This window comes from Microcaecilia unicolor, chromosome 8 (assembly GCF_901765095.1).
Source record: "Microcaecilia unicolor chromosome 8, aMicUni1.1, whole genome shotgun sequence".
Classification (NCBI taxonomy): Eukaryota; Metazoa; Chordata; class Amphibia; order Gymnophiona; family Siphonopidae; genus Microcaecilia; species Microcaecilia unicolor.
Genome location: NC_044038.1, coordinates 109,003,076 through 109,025,523, shown reverse-complemented (window position 1 = coordinate 109,025,523; position 22,448 = coordinate 109,003,076).

Sequence of the window (22,448 nt, the reverse complement as noted above, 5' to 3'; positions counted from 1 at the left end):
AAGGGAACAGAGAGGGGGGGTAGTGGCGGAGGAGAAGATAAGGCCCAGAGGAGGGGACCAACCCAGATTCTTAGCTCAGGGAGTCCACATGTCAGGAGAAGGCATAGATCATTTTCCCCAGAGGGCTGGAGGCAGGGTAAAAACTATGATTCCCAGCAGCCCTTGAGGAGGTCTTACAACAGAATCAAAGACTTCCTATCCCAGCAACCCCAGTGGAGCCCAAGGGAAAGGCAGGTAAAGGTGAAACCCAAGACACAGTCGGGAGCCAGGAATGGAGGGGGAGCCTCTAAGCAGAACTGATCAGGGGAGGAGGATCAGCTGGAGAATGGGTGGGCAAGGAGCCCATGGAATGGAAGGGGGAAGAAAAGGAGGAGGAAGTGAGGCAGGAGGAGCCGATGGATATTGCAGCTCTGGCAAGATCCAAAGGTGGAAAGTTCAAACAGCAGGTAACTGCTTGGTGCGGGGTCTGGGTAAAAAGGGGAAGGCAGTGGCTATCGTGGAGGAGCCAGGAAGTCACGGGTCAATGGGAGGAAGTCAGGAGATAGAGTGGCCAGAGAAGGGTGGGACCCCTGGAGGCTCTCTCCCTCTGAACTGCTGGGGGGATTTTTTAAACTGCTTGTTTTGAACTGCCTGTTTGGAAGTGCTTGTTTTATTTGAACTGCTTGTTTTTTGGAATGGTTTTAGTGTTTGGGAATTGCTTATTTTGAATTGCACTCATTGTGACTGCTGAGATTCATGAGCTGTTTGTGTTGAACTGCATTATTGAAATGATGGGGGATTTCTGAGCTGGGTGTTTAGGAACTGCATTTTTGAAGCTGTTGAGATTCCTGACTGTTTTGCTTTTGGAACTGCATTATTAAAACCACTGGGGTTTTTTTTTGAACTGTTTGTTTTGGGATTACATTCTTAAAACTTGGGCCGGAGGCCAGAGGTTTCCTTAAAGGAGCGGAGGGATCCTTCACAGTATTGCTCATAAGAACAGAGCTGCAAGAATGATTTTTGGTTGTAAAAAATTTGACCATTTGACCCAGTTATTGAGGGATTTGCATTGGCTGCCAATTGATGCTTGTATTGAATTAAAGGTAGCATTATGTGTCTTTAAAATAATTAATGCTTGTTGCCCTCAAGTTCTTGTTCAGTTAGTTACTTTTCTATTATTCATTCTACTTCTCGCTTTAGATCTTTATTAAGACTGTGCAGTCCTTCTGTATCTCAGGTTCATTATAAATGCATTCATGAAAGCTCTTTTAACTATCAATCTAGTAGGACTTGGAATTCTATTCCAATTCAAATATGGATACTTCCTAATTACATGATGTTTAGGAAAGCGCTGAAAACCTTTCTCTTTAACAAATATATGGAAGATTAGTAGTATGCTTGGTATTATATTAGTTGTTGTTTTTCTGGATGTAATCCACTTCGATTCCAGGTTGATTTAGGTGGGATAAAAAAAACAACCCAGAAATAAATAGAAATCCACCAGATCCTCTGCATTCTTCTTTCTCGCCCCCAAACTTTAGAACAACTCCCATCGTACATCAGATTGTTACTTTCTCTGTCTAAGTTCAAGTTGCTCAAGAAAACTATTTCTTTATACTTGCTTTCAATTTGCCATTAGATTGATTTCTTGCTGTATGGTCTTTGTGAATGGGTTCTTTCCTGTTTTAATGGATTTCTTTTCTGAATTCCTTGAGTCTTAAATATTGCTTTATGTAACCCACTGCATAGCGAGGGCAGCTGACACCCGGGGCGGGTCGCTGCTGTGCACCCCCCCCTCGGGTGCAGCATGGAGCACCCCTCCCCTCGGCGCGCAAGCCCCCCCGGAGTTCATTCTTACCAGAGTGCACGTCGTCGCTGGGAGCTGCATTGGCTCCGCTGGTTCCTTGCTGTCTCTGCCCCGGAACAGGAAGTAACCCTGTTACGGGGCAGAGAGAGCAGTGAACCGCGGAGCCGACACCCCCCCCCAGCGGCATGCACCCGGGACGGACCGCCGCTGTGCACCTCCCCCCCTGGTGCAGCACGGAGCACCCCTCCCCTCGGCGCGCCCCCCCCCCAGAGTTCATTCTTACCACTGGCGCTCTGCCCGGAGTGCACGTCGTCGCTGGGAGCTGCGTCGGTTCCGCTGGTTTCTTACTGTCTCTGCCCAGAACAGGAAGTAACCTGTTCGAGGGCAGAGAGAGCAGTGAAACCAGCGGAGCCGACACCCCCCCAGCGGCGTGCACTTGGGCGGACCGCCCCCACTGCCCCCCCCCTTCCTATGCCACTAATGTAATCCACTTTGACCTTGTTTTAAGTGAAGATGGTATATCAAACTCTGAAATAAACATAAACACATAGTCAGGATGTCTCCCTACTTATACATAGGACTAAGTGCTCAAGGGTAGACAGACAGGCTAGCTCTTAGAACTGGGCCTTGGTTGTAAAAAATTTGATCATGTGACCCAGTTATTGAGGGATTTGCATTGCTGCCAATTGAGAATTGTATTGAATTTAAGGTAGCATGTTGTGCCTTTAAATAATTAATGGTTGTTGCCCCGTTTCCCCATAGTTTTTAAAGTTGAATTTTCTGCACACAGCATTAACAAATAGACTCCAGAAGGCATAGCAGAGCCTAGTTCAGTCTTAGAAAATTTAAATTAAAAAAGAGAGAAGCAGGCATTATTAACTAGTTTCCATAATGTACACCCCTTTTCCCCATAGTTTTAAACTGAAACTGTTTCTAGAAGTAGAAACTTAACAACTGAAGAACTTTAAAAGGATAGTAGGAAGGCTCAAATCTTTTTCTATAAGACAGTTATTTTCTGTTCTTTGGTTGCTGGAGAAGTAGCACTGCTACTGACCTTAATTGGTATAATTAAGGTGTGAGGAAGTAGAATATTTGCAAAGGTTACTAAAGGCAATCTGATTGCTTCAAAGGATTTGTTTGAAGCAGTATCTTTAGAATACAAACTATATAGGAGAGGAAAGGTCCCACTTAGATTTCTTTCTGAGAAGTTTTGAGAGAAGCAGACATTTCTCTGGGTAAGTGACATTCCGTGCTTGGTAACTTTAAAAGAGGAATTGTAGGATATTGATAAACACAGAATAAGAAAAAAAAAGAAGCAAACTTTATTAGCTAGTCTCCATACCCCTTTTCCCTATAGTTTTAAAACTTGAATTTTCTGCCACAGCATTAAGATAGACTCTAGAAGGCACAGGCAGGGCCTACTTCAGTCTTAGAAAAAAAATAAAATTAAAAGAGAGGAAGCAAGCATTATTACTAGTTTCCAAAGTGTATAACCCTTTCCCATAGTTTTAAGCTGAAACGTTCTCTAGAGGTAGAAATTTAACAGCACAAGAGTATAAAAAGGATAGTAGCAAGGCTCAAACTGTCCTACAAGAAAGTTATTTTCTGTTCTTTGCCTGCTGGGGAGGTAGCACTGACCTGAATTAGGTGTTAATTAAGGTTGAGGAAGTAGAATATTTACAAAGGTTATTAAGGGCAACCTGATTATTGGGTTAGTTGCAAACCGTTTGTTTGAAGCAGTCTCCTTAGAATCCAAACTATATAGAGAGGAAAGGTTCCACTTAGCTTTCTTTCTGAGAAGTCTGAGAGAAGAGGACATTTCTCTGGGTAGTAAGTGATTATTTTCCTCGTGGCTTGGTAACTTGAAGATTGGGTTTAAAAGAGTAATTATAGGATATTGATAAACAGAATTAAAAAAACAAAAGCAAACTTATTAGCTAGTCTCCATAAAAGTTTTCCTATAGTTTTAAAACTTGAATTTTCGGCCACAGCATTTAACAGTTAAGTCCTCATAACTGCCAGGAGGGAAGGGTAGGACAGCTGTTGTAGTTGGTGATTTGATTATTAGGCATGTAGATAGCTAGGTAGATGGTGGACGTGAGGATCGTCTGGTCACTTGCCCCCCTGGTGCGAAGGTGGTGGACCTCACGTGTCACCTAGATAGGATTTTAGATAGTGCTGGGGAGCAGCCGGCTGCCTTGGTACATGTGGTACCATGACATAGGAAAATATGGGAGAGAGGTTCTGGAAGCCAAATTTAGGTAGAAAGCTCAACTCTAGAACCTATAGGGTAGCATTTTACGAAGTGCCTACCTGTTCCACGAGCAGGGCCCAAGAGACAGGCAGAACTCCGGAGTCTCAATACATGGATGAGGTGATGGTACAGGGAGGAGATGGTAAAATTATGTCTTACCTAATAATTTTCTTTCCTTTATCTGCAGCAGATGAATCCATCAACTGGTGGGTTGTATCCATCTACCAGCAGGTGGAGATAGAGATCACTGACTTCAGCAAGTGGTGTACCAAGGGGTGGGGGCGGTTCCGCCCCGGGTGCATGCCGCTGAGGGGGTGCCGCGCGGCCTGTCAGCTCTTCGTTTTCATGCTCCCTCTGCCCTGGAACAGGTTACTTTCTGTTCCGGGGCAGAGGGAGCATGGAAACGAAGAGCCGACAGGCGCGCAGCACCCCCCCCCAGCGGCGTGCACCCGGGGGTTCTTTTGCCGGGGGGGTCACGCTGCACCCGGGGGGTTATTTCACCGGGGGGGGGGGCGCTGTTCCGGGGGGGGGGGCGCTGCACCCGGGGGTGGGGCGCATCGGGTGTCAGCGCCCCTAGGAACGCCACTTGACTTCAGTGAGTAGTATTGGACAACCAGCCCCTCTGTACGTTAGTATATGTCTCATGACAAAGCCAAATAGGTCCATACAAACAGGAACCTTCCTCACCATTAGAGAAACTTCAACAGAACAAAAATTGTAACTGAAGCTCTTTCCAAACTTTAAAATTCATATGCAAAACTGTCAGAAACAACCAGGAACAACAAACTCACAGATCAAATAGAATTCAGAAAAGCAACGGAAAAACCAGGGAGGGATGCTGGATTCATCTGCTGTAGCTAAAGGAAAGAAAATTATCAGTTAAGTCATAACTTTACCTTCCTTAGCGCAGGCAGCAGATGAATCCATCAACTGGTGGGATGTACCAAAGCAGTCTTTAGATAGGGCAGGAAACCGTGGCCCCTCTAGACAATACTGCCGTGCCAAACGAAGCATCAGATCTGGCAGCCACATTCCACTCTGTAATGCTTACAAAAGGAAGGTGGACAGAAGCCCAAGTAGCCGCACGACAATTTCTTGCAAGGTCAGAACTGAAGACTCTGCCCACGAAGTCAATTGTACTCTAGTCGAATGAGCCCGTAAAGGTGCTGGCTCTACCCTACCAGCCAACAAATACGCCGAAGAAAATAGAATCTTTCAACCATCGAGCAATCGTTTAGGAAGCTGCATGACCATGACGAGAACCTGACAGAAGCACAAATAAGTGGTCTGGCTGACGAAAGTCATTAGACATCGCCAAATAGCGAAGGTGAACCCAGCGTACATCCAAAGATGAAGACTTCGAAAGGACCCAAGAAAATCCTCTTTCCGAAAAGAAGGAAGAAAAGTGGCTCATTGAGATGAAATCCGAGACAACCTTCGGCAAGAAAGAAGGTACCATTCGCAAAGTGAAACTGCAAAAAAAGAGTCCCGACAAGAAAGGGCCTGAATTTCAGAAACTCTCCACACAGAAGCAATAGCCACCAAAAAATACTGTCTTCAGAGTGAGATCCTTCTCAGAAGCCTCAAGCAAGGGCTCAAAAAGGAGAACCCTGTAATGCTTTCAGAACCAGATTAAGAGGTCCAAGCCGGACAAGGTTGTCGCAATGGAGGGCAAAGATGAAGCGCCCCCCGTAAAAAAACAAACGATGTCCGGATGCATGGCCAAAGAGGATCCTAACACTTGTCCCTGAAAGCACGCCAGGGCTGCAACCTGAACTCGAAGAGAGTTATAAACCAAACTCTTCTGTAAACTGTCCTGCAAAAAGTCCAACAGTTGAGGCACCGAAGCCTGAAAAGGTGACCACGCACGGGCGCCACACCAAGCCACGAACGTGCGCCAAACATGGCATACGCATTAGAAGTAGACCACTTATGAGCTGCAAAAGAGTAGCTATGACAACATCAGAATAGCCCTTTTTCCTCAAACGTGTCCTCTCAATAGCTAAGCCGTAAGACCAAAGTGGGAGGGATCCTCCATGTTTACCGGTACCCTGATGAAGGAGATCGGTCAGCACTGGAAAAAGACGCAGTAGATCCTCATACCAAGGCCGGCGAGGCCAATCTGGAGCCACCAGAACTACCTGGCCCGGATGCCGAGCAATCCTGAGAAGAACTCGGCCTATCAAAGGCCAAGGAGGGAAAACACATAAAGAAGCACGTCCTTCGGCCACAGCTGAAGAAGAGCATCTAGACCCGCCATTTTTGGTTCTTTTCTTCTGCTGAAGAAAACTGGCACCTTGGCGTTGCTCTGGGTCACCCAGAGGTCTACCGACGGAATTCCCCACTTCTGACAGATCGAGAGAAACACCTCTGCCAAGAGCTCCCACTCGGCTGGGTCGATGCTGTGCCGACTGAGAAAGTCCGCATGAACATTGTTGATACCCACAATGTGGGCAGCAGACAGGACTTCCAGATGACTCTCCGCCCATAGGAGGAGACGCTCCACTTCCATTGCCAGAGCTGAACTGCGAGTGCGCCCTGACGATTGATATAAGCTCTACCGTTGTGTTGTCCGAGAAAACACGGACTTCCTTCCCCTCCAAAAGGGACTGAAACGGAAGGAAGGCAATGAATACTGCTCTGAGTTTCAGGCGATTGATCGGCCAACCGGCCTCGGTCAGCGACCAAGTCCCTTGGGCATACCGTTGATGACAAAGAGCTCCCCAACCCAAGAGGACTGGCCTCCATGACTACTACCACCCACTGCTTCTCCGCAAGTGGGGACTATGCAGCCACCAAGTCAGATTGCGCTTCACACTGTCGAACCAAGGAAGTCTGCACTGATAATCCTGAGAGCTCGGGACCATCTGCACAGAAGTGACGATTAAAGTGGTCTCATGTGAGCTCTGGCCCAAGGGACAACATCCAAGGACGCTGCCATGGAACCCAGGACCTGAACATAGTCCCAAGCCGGGGACTGGCCACCCGAAGGAGGCCGGCGATCTGAGACTTGCAGCTTGAGCACACGCTCCGCTGGCAGGAAGACTCGTCCAGCGCCGTGTCGAATCAAACTCCCAGATAATCTAACTGCTGAGACGGAATCAGATGACTCTTGGGGAAGTTGATCACCCAGCCCAACGACTGCAACAGACAAATGACTCAGTCGGTAGCCCTGTGATACTCTAGTGCAGAATCTGCCTGCAATCAACCAGTCGTCTAGGTAAGGATGAACTCTGATCCCTTCTTTCCATAGGAACGCTGCCACAACCACCATAACTTTGGAGAAAGTCCGAGGACCTGTAGCCAGACCAAAGGGGAGGGCTCGAAACTGGAAATGACGTCCCAGAACAGCAAAACGCAGGAAACGCAGATGTTGCTGCCAAATGGGAATATGAAGATATGCCTCCTTGAGATCGAGAGCCAAAATGCCCCTACACTCAACTGGCTAGCCCAAAACTAGCCCAGGAGAAGTCCCAAGTAGAAGAATCCAGGAGCTGGTAAGGAGACGTCCATAACCTGCTGGAGACAGAGATATACTAATGTACAGAGGGGCTGGTTGTCCAATACTACTCACTGAAGACAGTGATCTCTATCTCCACCTGCTGGTAGATGGATACAACCCACCAGTTGATGGATTCATCTGCTGTCTGCGCTATGGAATTTAGATTTGTTAGGAACTGGGCAACATTCTGGGGAAGGGGGAGCCTATTCAAGAAGGATGGGATCCACCTTAACCAGGGTGGACCAGGCTGCTGGCATCAGCATTTAAAAAGGATATATAGCAGTTTTTAATCTAGAACCTGGGGAAGTCTGACAGTTCAGAACAAGGTAGCTTTCAAAGATATCACCAAAAGAGGGAAGATAGGGTATCCCATTAGCAAGGTTGCAACAGAGTCCATAGTAGACCAGGTGTCTTTAAATAAAAAGCAGACAAAAGATTGCAAATTAAAACTGTCAACTGCTGAGCAGATGTAATAGGGACAACAAACATAGTTTGACAAAATCTATATGCGAATGCCAGGAGCCTAAGAAATAAGATGGGAGGAGGTTAGAATATATTGCACTAAATGAAAAATTAGATATAATAGGCATCTCTACTACTACTACTATTTAGCATTTCTATAGCACTACAAGGCGTACGCAGTGGGCAAACTTACAAAATCAGCAAGGGATCAAATACTTATTTCCACCACTGTAAATCAAAGAGTTCATGGTAAAGATGGTGAAGGGTGTGATTAAGTCCTCAACCAAATCAAGTATATGCAGAATCCTGGCTTGTAAGTAGGGGATGCGCACCTCTACTATTACTACTACTATAGCATTTCTATAGCGCTACAAGGCGTACGCAGCGCTGCACAAACATAGAAGAAAGACAGTCCCTGCTCAAAGAGCTTACAATCTAATAGACAAAAAATAAAGTAAGCAAATCAAATCAATAATGTATACAGGAAGGAGGAGAGGAGGGTAGGTGGAGGCGAGTGGTACAAGTGGTTACGATTCAAAAGCAATGTTAAAGAGCTGGGCTTTCAGTCTAGATTTAAAGTGGCCAAGGATGGGGCAAGACATAGGGGCACAGGAAATTTACTCCAGGCGTAGGGTGCAGCGAGACAGAAGGCGCGAAGTCTGGAGTTGGCAGTAGTGGAGAAGGGAACAGATAAGAAGGATTTTATCCATGGAGCGGAGTGCACGGGAAGGGGTGTAGGGAAGGACGAGTGTGGAGAGATACTGGGGAGAAGCAGCAGAGTGAGTACATTTATAGGTTAGTAGAAGAAGTTTGAACGGATGCGAAAACGGATAGGGAGCCAGTGAAGGCGACTGAGGAGAGGGGTAGTGTGAGTAAAGCGACCCCTGGCGGAAGACGAGACGGGCAGCAGAGTTTTGAACCGATTGGAGAGGGGAGAGGTGACTAAGTTGGAGGCAGCAAGAAGCAGATTGCAGTAGTCTAAACGAGAGGTGACAAGGGTGTGAATGAGGGTTTTGGTAGAGTGCTCGGAAAGAAATGGGCGGAGTTTACGGATGTTGTAAAGAAAGAAACGACAAGTCTTGGCGACTTCTGCTGGATATGAGCAGAGAAGGGAGGAGAGAAGAGTCAAAGATGACCCCAAGGTTTCGCGCTGAGAGACAGGGAGAATGAGAGAGCCATCAAACAGAAATAGAAACGGGGGGAGTGGGAGGGGGTCTCTGAGACCTGGTGGAAGGATGATAACCAGTGGGACAAATATCGTAGTGATAGGGTGGAATGAATTGGTGGAGGGGTAGCATTGTATGTTAAGGAGGGCCTTGAATAAAATAGATTGAAAATTCTGCAGGAAACAAAACACATCTTGGAATTCCTATGGATGAAATTCCATGTCTAAAGAGGAATAGGAGTGTACTACCATCCACCTGGCCAGGAAGAACAGACGGATGTAGAAAAGGTGTCAGAAATTAGGGAGGTTAACAAACTGGGCAACACAATAATAATGAGTGATTTCAATTAACCCTGATATTGACTGGGTAAATGTAACAGTGCATGCTAGGGAGGTAAACTTCCTTGATGAAATCAAGGACTGCTTATAGAGCAGCTGGTAAAGGAGCTAACTTTCACAGACTCAGGGAAAAACATGAGCTCTTGGGCCACTGCCAAGAACGGCAGCAGGCAGGCGAACCTTCCAACCAGGACTGGACTAAACAGGCAGGCTGGAACAGACTAGAAGTGCAATAAGCACACAGACAGGAATGGGGTACTGTAATATATGGTAACATATATTAAATGTTTTTTTCCTGGGGCTCTGGGGGGGGGGGGGGGTTGTTCCAGGGTTTTGGTGGATGCTGCTGGCTTGGAAAGGTTTAAAGTTAGTTGGCAATTTTTAATAGAGTTAGGTGAAGAAAGTGTGAGATGTTTCTTAAATATGGTTTTATTTTTCAAGGAATAAACCAGATTAAGTGGGGATTGTACTATAAAATGTTCCTGCTGTTTTGGGTACAAGTCAGGTTCAAATTTGACTTTAAAATTCTCTATATAGGAAGTTTGCAGTAACTTCTAGGGGGGAAGGGACAGCCTAGATTCTAAAACAAACAGCTCAGAGAACAAAAAACCTGTCTTAGCTGACAAGCTGATTGGTTGAGTGATGTCAGATGTTCCTCTAGGGGGGGCTGAGTTGCCAGGGAGACTGCTGAGTGAACTGAAGATGAGAGCAGGGAATGACTGGGAGAGAAAACGTATGCTGAGTGTGTGAAATGTAAGAAATAAAAGTATATTTTATGAGTTTAAAGTGAAATAAAAGTGACATTGAAAAAGGGTACTTTGATATTGAAAGTGAGCTGAGTGAGTGTGAATGTTCCCGTATAGCACTGAATTCCAGAGATAAGTGATTTACCATTTTAGGGTAACAGAGGCTTTGATTTGTGGTGGGAATTGTACTACACGAGAAAGCCTATAGGGTGTCAGGAAAAAAAATGTGTAAGGATTTTGGAAGGACTGAGAGGTGAATCTGATATTTGGAGAAAGTTGCTAGTAGGCAATGTCTGTTGTGGAAAGTGTGTTGTTTGTGAGTGCTCTGAGTTCAGTGCAAGGTTTGTCAGGTGGCAGAATTAAGCACTGCTTTTGTATGAGTGTGGCTGTATTTTCAGATTGATCTGATAGCTGTGCAGGGAAATGTTATGTTTTTATGTGAAGTCTGTGAGTGGAATGTTGTATTTACTATTTGAATATGGAATAGGTACTGTGTGAGATCCCTGAATGCAGTGCCAAAAGCCTTCTTCTGCAACAGTTTATATAGGGAATTAACAGTGAGAAATAGGCTGTGAAGTGAGTACTCCTTTAACTTATTTTATTTCAATTAGACAGTTTGGCCACAGTATTGAGAACTGATTAATTGTCACCAGGTGGAGTCATTCCTGGACAAGCAGGGAGTTTAAGGTTTTGCTTCCCTAATTATTTTCTTTATAAGTGAGGTTTAGGGAGAAGAGATCGGTGAATTATCCTCTGAAGGGTTCCGGCTGAGCTCCACCGCAAGAAAGACCTCACCTAAATAAATTCAAACACAGCTAAGTGAAATTGGCAAGGGTGTTGAAGGACATATATGTTTTTTGGTTTACAAACATTTTAAGGGAAAACTAAGAACAGAACAACATCAAATATAAAAAAAATCCATGTTTTCCTGACTTGCCTAAGTTTTCTGGGTTCAAGTGAGATCCCTCACAAACATCCATAATACCCATAAAGACTCAAATTCTGACATCAATAGCAAGGAAAGAGTATTAAAACAAATATCTGATTTTGATTAAAAGACAATTTAAATATTTATCGGAAAAGGTTCTTTTTCTGCCTTTTAGGTGATTTGTTGAAAGAAACAGAAAAGTTAAGGGTATACATGTAAAACTACATTTGAATGTTGAATATGTTATTTCAGTTCTATTAAGCCACACACTAATTGTGAATTTGAGTTTATTTGAATGAAAATTTGTTTACATTTGTATTCAATAAAGAAAAAGATAATTTACAAATCTGAAGGTGCGGTTCTTCCAGTTCAGAAACAAATCCTAAATTTAGCTTCTTTTTCTCCTTTATTCTTTGAGAGTAAAGGACAAGGTTAGTTTATTTGTTCCACTCCCTCGGCTGTGAGTGTGTGTTCCCTGGTTATTCACCACAACTACAACAATCAGGTATCTGGGAGCACATCACTACAGTCCAGCCGAGAGGGGTGGTAACAGTACACAGGAATTGAGCTTGACTAGAAGTGCAAGAAGCGCACAGACAGGAGTGGGGTACATGAGAACTGAGCTTGGCTAGGCAGGACTTGAACAGACTAGAAGTGCAATGAGCACACGGGTAGGGAACGGGGTACACAGGAACTGAGCCAAGTAAAGCTAGAGGAATTGCACTCAAGGCTAAACTGGAACTCGTGCACATCAGAACCCTCTCATATAGGCTACAAGGCTGAACTGGAACCCATGCGCAACAGCAGAAGGCAAAAGAGAAGGCACGTACACACAGGCAAGAGCAGACTAGGCAGAACACTAGGCAAGGCAGACTAGGCAGAGCACTAGACAAGGCAGAGCACTAGGCAAGGCAGACTAGGCAGAGCTCACGGCTGGGCCACACAGCCACAAGGGTAGAGGGAAGCCACACAGAAGAGCAAGGCTGTGCCACACAGCCACTCAGAATCAAGAACAGAGCAAACAGACAATAACCAAGACAGAAGTGCCACACAGGCACACTAACTAATAAAAGAAACTAGGCAGAAGTGCCCCAGCTGGCACACAGGCTAGGAAACTAGGCAGAAGTGCTACACAGCACACCGACAAACCTGGAGACCTTTGCGTTGCAAAGGCCCTGAATAAATGTCCTCACCTTCCTTATGAGGGCCTTCACTGATGATGTCATGAATACAGGAAAGAGGCTTGAACACACAGAATACCAGAGTGGAGGCTTGAAATACAGAAGAAGTGGTAGCAGAGGCAACAATGCAAGGAAAATATAGACTGGAGTCTTCTCTGAGCTGACCACCGGAAGACAGGATGAGACTGAAAGTGGAGTCACAACCACAGTCGTGATACTAACAAGAGAAGGCCTCACCGGCAGACCAAGGACAAGCGACAGCAGACTTCTTCCGACTGCCCTCCCTGGGCGGGCCGACGCCGGAGACGGTTTCCTCCCAGCTGGGATCGTGTGCAGCTCGGACAACGGCGGTGCGGCTCGGGCGGGGCGGCGGTGCGACTAGGACAACGACGCACATCCTCTGCCCCCGATATCGCGGCCACAGGCGGCGCCCCTGCACACATTGTGAGGCGAGGGAGCGTTGAGCAGCCGACCACCCACCATGATTACGTGGAGCATCGAAGACCACTACAATTCCATACCGATCGTGGAGGCTGTGGAGTGGGAGGCCCACTCTGGGTGGTCAGGGCCCCTGTACCTGCCTGCTTGAACCATTCTTAACCCTGCACTGAGGCCGTCTCACAGAGATCCCCACCTCCGAACAGTGACTCAACTCTCAGAATTATGGAACCTCAGTGCCCTGAGGAGATCCCTACCCCCAACCAATGACACAACTATGGAGCCTCTGCACCCTGGGGCAATCCTTCTGAACATCTAACCTTGAGTACCCATCTAACACGGCATACCAGCAGCCCTAAGCAAATTGATCCCATAATGAACACCGGCAAACTGATCCTAACAATCTACTCCTTATCCTTGATCCACCTAACACTAACCACCCCACTTGCTGAAAGCAACATCATACCCATATTACATAACCATCAAGTCTGACCAGACACACCACACCTCACCAAACTGACAACCACCAAAACAAAGGAAGAACAACAACATGCGGACAACCTCAACACAAGGGAAAGAAAGGTCATATCAAACCCATACCAACAAAGAATCGACAACTGACAAAAATCCACATAGTGTAGCATGATATAAGTTTAATTCTCAGAGTTATTGGGTTTTCCTGGATCAGATCCAAATCATATAAAATATACAGCTGCAAGAGACTTTACTTCCCCCCTCTCCTCTGGAAAACTACTAGCCTGGGTGGTTACCTAAGCCCATCAACACCTATCCAAAGAATCAATCACAGAGGCTACAGGCAACAAAAGACAGTGAAACTCCACCTATTACTCAGACTCAGAAGCCCATCTATCAGACAAAAGAAGCTCAATCACCCTCAGACAATGGACCAGCAGATGTTCCTTTCAAAAGACAGGTATCTCAGAGACTGCAGTACAAAAGACTACACCTCCACCTATTTTCAGACAAAGACTAAGCCCATCTAAGCTCAATCACTCTCAGACAATGGACTAGCAGATGTCCAGGCAGGAAGTCTTGTGATGTCATTGAGCATGTGACCTGTTGCCATGCTCCATCTCAAAGCCAGATGCCCAGAATTCAGCTACACAGGAGCTTTCTAATTGGACCAAGGGCAACCACCTGACCGATAAATGCCCAGTTCAGACACTTTAAAAGCAGGGGCTCTTTCTTTAGAAAGTTAGTTCTTCCTGTTCCTGGCTGTTCCTGATGCTCATGCTCCTGTCCTAGTCGCTGCTGCCCTGAAGTGATTAAATCTAAAAGCAAGCTAGAATCTCCTGGAATCCTGACTTCCCAAGCTGGACATCACATCCACCTAAAAGAAACTGCTTCAAGCTCATCAGACAGCAAATCTACGAAGAAACTTCCTGTTCCAGCAAGGATTCCTGCATCACTCCATAGCAGCCTCCATCAATGTGAGTTATCCAGCTTAATTTACAATCAAACCTGTTATTTTGTAGCATACTTCCATTGGTAAAAGATCCTCTCTAAAGCTGCCTTTCTATTGTAAACTTATTACCTTGACTGTACTAGAAATAAACATTTTCTTTTAAAGTTAACTATCTGGCCTTTATATTCACATGTGCAAGCTCCAAATGCTCTAAGCACATGTTACCTTTTAAAGTTACACTGATAGCACATGGTCGCTTTTTAAACTTAGTGCCATGCTTTGAGCACATGTTCCAAAACGTACAGTGCAGGTTAATGTAATTAATTCAAATTTAGTGTATTTACTTCCCCTTTTCCTTACCTTATAGGTAATTGGGGAATAATAAAACAGAATAGAATCAAAATATAAATACAGCACATGTTGCGATCACATGCTCTGAGCGATCCCCTCTATTCTTAAACATCATTTTGGAACTGTTAACATTTCCTGTAACAATAGCACCGAACATAGATGACCCTTACCTAAAAATTCAAGTGGGTTACATCAATGCCAGAACTGTAGTAAATAAAGCAGCAATAATAACAGACTGGATCATGTCAGAAAACCTCGACCTGCTTTGACAAAAATCCACATAACACAGAACATAGATGACCCTTACCTAAAACTTCAAGTGGGTTACATCAATGCCAGATCCGTAGTAAATAAAGCAGCAATAATAACAGACTGGATCATGTCAGAAAACCTCGACCTGCTTTCATCAATGAAACATGGATCCATGATCAAAAGGACCCATAATCCTAGACCTATGCCCCCCGGGATACAAAATCACTCACTGGACCAGAAAGGAAAAGAGGCTGAGGCCAGCACTAATCCATCAATCACACTTCACCACCGTAACCACTGCCGAGTCCATAACACTGTAACTTGAAATCGCCTCAATTAGAATCCACCACACTACCCTGCTCGACCACCTAAACTGTGTCTTGTTTTACAGACCACCAGGTAACTGGAACGAATGCCAATCACGCTTCATGGACTTCATATCAAACACCTGTGTAACCAACCCCAATATACTAGTACTGGAGACATCAACCTCCACCTAGAAGACCCAAACTCTACCAACGCACGTGAATGCAAGGATTCCTCCATTTATGGGACCTCAAATGGCCACACATTCAGGCAACACACACTTGATCTTATCTCACACAAACTGTCCACAGACCAGAGCCTAATAGTATTAGATATCAAATGGATAACACACCATGGTCAGACCACTACAAACTAAACCTATCCCTACTTTGGCGGAAAAAGGGTTCACACCGTATACAAGAACGCACAACCTACAGCACAAGAGGCCAAACAGATTCAGAAACATTCTGGCAACAGATGTACAATAATGAATGGACAGCACAAACAAACTCTACATACTATCTCTCAGAATGGGATAAAAGATGCAAAAACATATTAGATGAAATAGCACCCTTACAAACAAGAACCTCACGTAGGCATAACTCGATACCATGGTACAACGAAGAACTAAAAAAACTAAAACACAATCCAGGAAACTCGAATGAGCATGGAAAAAAATAAAAAGATACACAAACACTCAATGCATGGAAACAAACTCAAAGAAATACAAATATGCAATAAGACAAGCCAAAAGGTTATATTACAAAACCAAAATAGGGTATGACTACAAAGACACAAAAAAATTGTACCAACTCGTGAACAAACTACTAGACATCACCTTGGTCACCACAACCAACACAGATATCCCATCTGCAGACAAACTTGCCAAATACTTCAATGAAAAAAATTGTAAACCTATGCAACACGTTACCTCAGAACATCACCGCATCGAAAACTTCATCAAGTGTTTGGACCCAATCCTCGGTGAATACCCAGCGGGCAGACTCTGGACAAGGTTTGCTCCCCTCACCGCTAAAATAGTCAACCAAGCGATTAATAGGTTCGCCAAGACTCACTGTAAATTGGATACCTGCCCCAGTTACCTATTAAAATCCGCTCCCCACCGCTTCATAACAGACCTCACATCCCACTTAAACTACTGTAACCTAGAGGTTAATAAAATAAATAAAATTACCTGAGTTGTCCCTAGAGTTCCGTTGTGGCCAGCAGCGCAGGTCCTTGGAATTTCTGAGAGCTGAGCTTCTGTTGGCTTGGCAACAGCAGCTGGTAGTTAACAGAGGAAGCTGAGCACTAAGAGGGAGGTGTTTTGAAGGAGCATTGAGAGAAACAGGCAAAAGTGGCAAAGTGATTTGGGAAAAGTTTAGTATATGAGGGAATAATTGAGAATTAAACAGAGAGAGACTTGGAAGGAAGTTTGCTTGTGTCTCAGGATTGTAAGTACTCTGAGTGAGGAATTGTTAAGATTGATGAGTGGTGAGTAAAAGAGTAATGGTTTCTGAATGAAGACAGAGGAAAGTGTGAGAGTGTGAGTGTAAATTGAAAAGGAGGAAAACTGTTATTGAACCAGGTTTAAGTGTTGGTGAGTCTGAGGGTATGAGAGATCTAACCATAGTCTTATAAGTTTAGTGAGTGATGGAACGTTGGGTGTCAGACTGGGAATGGAATGTTACACTGTAAGTGAATCTCAACTGCTGTGCCAGAAGCTCTTCCAGCACCTTAGAATAGGGATTACCCAGTGAAGTATAGATTGAACAGTAGAAATATTTAGATTAATTTTGTTTAAATTAATTAGCAGGCCACAGTCTAAGTAATACTTTAAAGTCCCTATAACAGAATTCCTGAAAAAAAAAGAAAGGAAGTCAGGGTTTTGCCTCCCAAATTTGGTTTGTTATTAGAGAGGTTAGGAGGAAGAAAAGAGCTGCAAAGGAGCACCAGTGCCGAATCCAGTTCACTCAAGGGCCCCCACGCAAAGAAAGAGATTACTTCACTGAAATCTCAACGTCTGCTAAGTGAAAATGGACAAAAGAAACTGAACGTTACCAATGAGTGTGTATGTATTAAAGCAAAGAAAAGAATTGAAAATACTTACCTAAGCTGAAAGTTGAGGAGAAGTCTGTGCACTGAAAGAAAAGAATTACACACAAAGTATCAAATTCTTGTTACAACCTATAAAGAGGTGAAGCAAATATAGAGGCTAAATAGAAGGTGTTGGAAATAAATGTTGAACTTATCTGAGATTAGCCTTTGATGTAAAAAAGCGATCTTCCTGTTCTTAAATACAAATGAAACAAGTTAATAAAAAAGGGTTTTGCAGGTTAAACTTATATGTTCTGTCTAAGGAAGGAGAAACATTTATTGTAGGATTTGTTTAAACACAACTTATTTTGAGAGTGCAAAAACAATAAAAGAATTAATTCATTCAATTGCAGTTTGATCTTTTGGAATCTGGGGACAAATCCTGATATTAGTTTCTTTTCCTCTTCCATTTTCAGAAAGTGGGAGACGTGGTTAGTGTATTTGTTCCCTCACCACTCCTGAGTACTGGGTTTCTGGGAGCCACGACTACTAACAACAGGCGAACCAGGGGCCCAGTGCTTACCATACACCATACCCCGGAGCGGGAGAGGGGTAAAACTACATGCTCCAACATGGTCTCTTCCCTAAGGAAAACAGCAACATCCTACTCACCCCAATACCAAAAGATACCAAGAAAAAAACAGACGATATCACCAACTACCCGCCCAGTAGCATCAATCCCACTGGTAGTCAAACTGATGGAAAGCATGGTAAACCAAACAACTTACTGACTACATAAACAAATTCACAATACTACACGAATCACAATCAGGATTTCACTCCATCCACAGCACCAAAACAGTACTTATTACTCTCTTAGCATGGGCGTAGACTGGGGGGGGGGCGAGGGGGGGCATTGCCCCCCAAACGAAATGACTGACGTGATGTCACGAAGGCGGGGTGGTGGATGGGGGGGGGGGGGGTGCTTCCGCTGGCCCTGCAGTCAGCCGTCGTCTCCTGCCACCACCCTGATTTAAAGAAAAAGCTATGAAGCGGCGTGGAGGCAGCGCCTTGCTTCTGCCCTGCTTGTAAATGAAGTAAATCTCCACTCTCCTCATTGTCATCGGGCCTTCACTCACTGGGTCCCGCCCTCCTCTGAGGTAACTTCCTATTTACGCGAGGGCGGGACCCAGTGAGTGAAGGCCCGACGACGACGAGATTTACTTCGTTAAGGTATTTTTTGACTCTTGTGAGGGTTTTTCCTCTGATTTTTCTTCTCTGCCTATGGACTTCTTAGGTTCATTGTGGGTACTCCACACTAAGCACTGCTCTAGATTGATCAGCTCCCCTTTGTCCTTCTTAGCAGCCTTTCTCCCACCCCTGATATCACCCTGGGTCATCACCTACTGCACAAAGCTGAACACACCTGGTGCAGGTTTCCCTCTACTGTAGCTTTTATAGCATTTCAGAACATTTCCATTCTTTTTTTTTCTATTTGAATTATTTTATTTATTCATTTTATATTACATTATGTCCAATACATCATAGGCGTAGACTGGGGGGGGGGCGAGGGGGGGCAATGCCCCCCAACGACGATGAGGCGCCGCCGCGCCATTAGTTAAAAAAAAAAAAAAAAAAAAAACACATGCACGACGCGCTCCTCTCCGTCCGCTTGGCTTCCCTGCTCTCTGTCTGCGTCCGGCCTTCCTCTGACGTCAGAGGAAGGCGGGACGCAGACAGAGAGGGCAGGGAAGCAAGCGGAGTAGCGGACGGAGAGGGCGTGTCCATCTACCCCTCTCTCTTCCTCCTCCCTCACTCCCTCCCTCCGCCGCAGGCAGCAGTCTTTTCCAGCGTTCCTGGCAGCGGTAGCGTTGTACACGCTGCCTTCGGTCTGCCTGAAGCCTTCTCTTCAAGTTCCTGTTCCCGCATAGGTGGGACAGGAAACTTGAAGAGAAGACTTCCGGGCAGACCGAAGGCAGCGTGTACATCGCTACCGCTGCCAGGAACGCTGAAAAAGCTGAAGACTGTTGCCTGCACGGAGGGAGGGAGGGAGGAAGAGAGGGGGTAAACGGAGTCACCATCTTGGACCTCGCGGGGGGGGGGGGGGGGAGCAGAGGAAGATGGATGGGACTGGGAGGGGGGGGGAGCAGAGGGAAGGAGCAACAGATGGATGGGACTGGGAGGGGGGGGGAAGGCAGAGGGAAGGAGCAGGAGATGAATGGGACTGGGAGGGGTGGGGAGGCAGAGGGAAGGAGCAGGAGATGAATGGGACTGGGAGGGGTGGGAAGCAGAGGGAAGGAGCAGGGAGATGGATGGGACTGGGAGGGTGGGAAGCAGAGGGAAGGAGCAGGAGATGAATGGGACTGGAGGGGTGGGAAGCAGAGGGAAGGAGCAACAGATGGATGGGACTGGGAGGGATAGGGACTGGAGGGGGGTGGGAAGCAGGAGGGAAGGAGCAGGAGATGAATGGGACTGGGAGGGGTGGGAAGCAGAGGGAAGGAGCAAAGAGATGGATGGGACTGGGAGGGGTGGGAAGCAGAGGGAAGGAGCAGGAGATGAATGGGGAGGGGAGGGATGGGACTGGGAGGGGTGGGGAGCAGAGGGAAGGAGCAACAGATGGATGGGACTGGGAGGGGTGGGAAGCAGAGGGAAGGCGCAGGAGATGGATGGGACTGGGAGGGGTGGGAAGCAGAGGGAAGGAGCAACAGATGGATGGGACTGGGAGGGGTGGGAAGCAGAGGGAAGGAGCAGGAGATGAATGGGACTGGGAGGGTGGGAAGCAGAGTGAAGGAGCAACAGATGGATGGGACTGGGAGGGGTGGGAAGCAGAGGGAAGGAGCAACAGATGGATGGGACTGGAGAGGTGGGAAGCAGAGGGAAGGAGCAGGAGATGAATGGGACTGGGAGGGGTGGGAAGCAGAGGGAAGGAGCAGGAGATGAATGGGACTGGAGGGGTGGGAAGCAGAGGGAAGGAGTAACAGATGGATGGGACTGGGAGGGGTGGGAAGCAGAGGGAAGGAGCAGGAGATGGATGGGACTGCGAGGGGTGGGGAGCAGAGGGAAGGAGCAGGAGATGAATGGGACTGGGAGGGGTGGGAAGCAGAGGGAAGGAGCAAGAGATGGATGGACTGGGAGGGGTGGGAAGCAGAGGGAAGGAGCAGGAGATGGATGGGACCTGGGAGGGGTGGGAAGCAGAGGGAAAGGAGCAGGAGATGGATGGGACTGCGAGGGGTGGGGAGCAGAAGGAAGGAGCAAGAGATGATGGGACTGCGAGGGGTGGGGAGCAGAGGGAAGCCTACTGGAAAGAAGACACTGAAGTAAAACAGAAGACACTGGGACCAAAGCGAATAGAAAAACTAAATGATCAGACAACAAAGGTAGATAAAAGTATTTTATTCATAATTTATTAATTGAAATGTGTCAGCTTTTTGAAATGTGATCTGTGATATTTTGCCTGTAAATTCAATTCCTTCCTCCACATTAGCATATTCATTTGCATATGTATATATGCAAATGATATGCTAATATGCTCGCCATTCTTTGCCCCCCCCAAATGAAACAGTCAAACTACGCCTATGCCAATACATAAATGGGAAAGAAAAGAGAAAATATCAATTAAAACAAACATTAAGGAAAATATTATCTTTGTTAGTCCACATTATTGTCCACAATTGGGGGATCCAAGATCAGAAAAACAATCTCAAAGAAATAAGAAAAACCACGGCATGGTTATCTTACAATTCATATTTTCTGAGGGAGGAAGGTTAATCGGTAATTGCAGCCGGTACAGTGGTAACTTAAAGGAAGTTGCTGCAGAGGGTTCTTCATCTGTTCTTTTAACTCCACAAACTCTTGTAATTCCTGGGTTCAACAAATAAGTAATCAGGAAATAAAACACTTACAAGGGAATCGCTCTAGGAAGGTCTCACCTAGGGCAATGATTCTTGGCTTAAAAGCCAGAGTTCACACCTCCTAGTCTGCAATTCCCTTGATATGTCAGGAAATATATGTATCTTTGAACCCAAAAAAACTATCAGCCATATGTCGGAAATACAATTCAAAACATTGTTCCTATCTAAATCAAAGGCAAAAGTCACTAATAATATAACTCTATATACAGGGTATTTTAGGAAAATTTATCTTTCTCAAGTTATTTTTCCTTAATAGGTTCTCCAGAAGTTCCAATTTTTTATAAGAAACATAAATTGTCCTTCATTACCAGATTAACTGATTTTCATAGAGAAATCATTTCCGAAATCAAAGTCTTTATTTTTTTATCTTGGACTTCCACTTTGTTAGATAAGTATTGATATAATCACTATTTATTCCTAAAAAATTTTTGACATCTGAAGAAGAGAGTTATTCACACTCTGCAGCACTTCCCATAGTGCGTCCATTGTGACATTGTTTGGCTTCACCAGGTCCAATTTCTCCACAGAAACTGCTCCAGATATCTTCGGGGGCAGAGCTCACTCTCCATCCCCCAGTTGGTTTATTATCCGGAGTCAATGCTGTGCCAGGACCTCCTCGGATCGCGTGAAAATCCTAACCCACTTCGGGCATTTCCACTGTCGACCTCCATAGCGAAGCGTTACTGTTTCCGGGTCTTGGAGAGGTCATGCCAATAGGGGGACTCAAAATCACTCCCTCTCCACTGAGATTCGGCAATAAAGCCTTGCTGTTCCCCGAAGCAGGAACTGATATCCCCAACGTTATGACCCCGAATCTCTCCAAAGTAGACTGAGAAGTGGTGGGAACCCCAGCCGTGTTCGAGGAGGGCAACACCACGGCTTTGCCTTTCTTCTTCCCCATTCTCTGGAGAGCGCGCCTACTTCTTCAGGTATTCTGGTGTAAAACAGGAACTCAACTAACGTACATCCTCCCTCGATGCCATCTTGGATCCTCCAGTTTGGGACACTCTTTGTCTGGTTTCTCCTTCAGCATAGCCCTCTGAGTCATTGAAACACGGAAGCCCCTCCACCACTTACAAGGTGGTGTCCCTTCGGAGGGGAGAACATTTCCCATTCTTACTCACTTCGTTTATGCCAGGCAAAAAGATCGTATATATCTAGCCTTCTTTGTAGGATCAGACTTCCTCTCAACTCTTTCTTTCACTTACTTAATTAGCTTGCAAATTCCCCGGCTCCTGCACCTCCATCTTCATTGACTGCTGATGACTTTGCCTCTGGTTTCCATGATAAGATTGTCCTACTTCGGCAATTTTCCCCATCACTTGCAGCTGTCACTTTACTCTCCCCTCTGTTTTTTCCTTGCT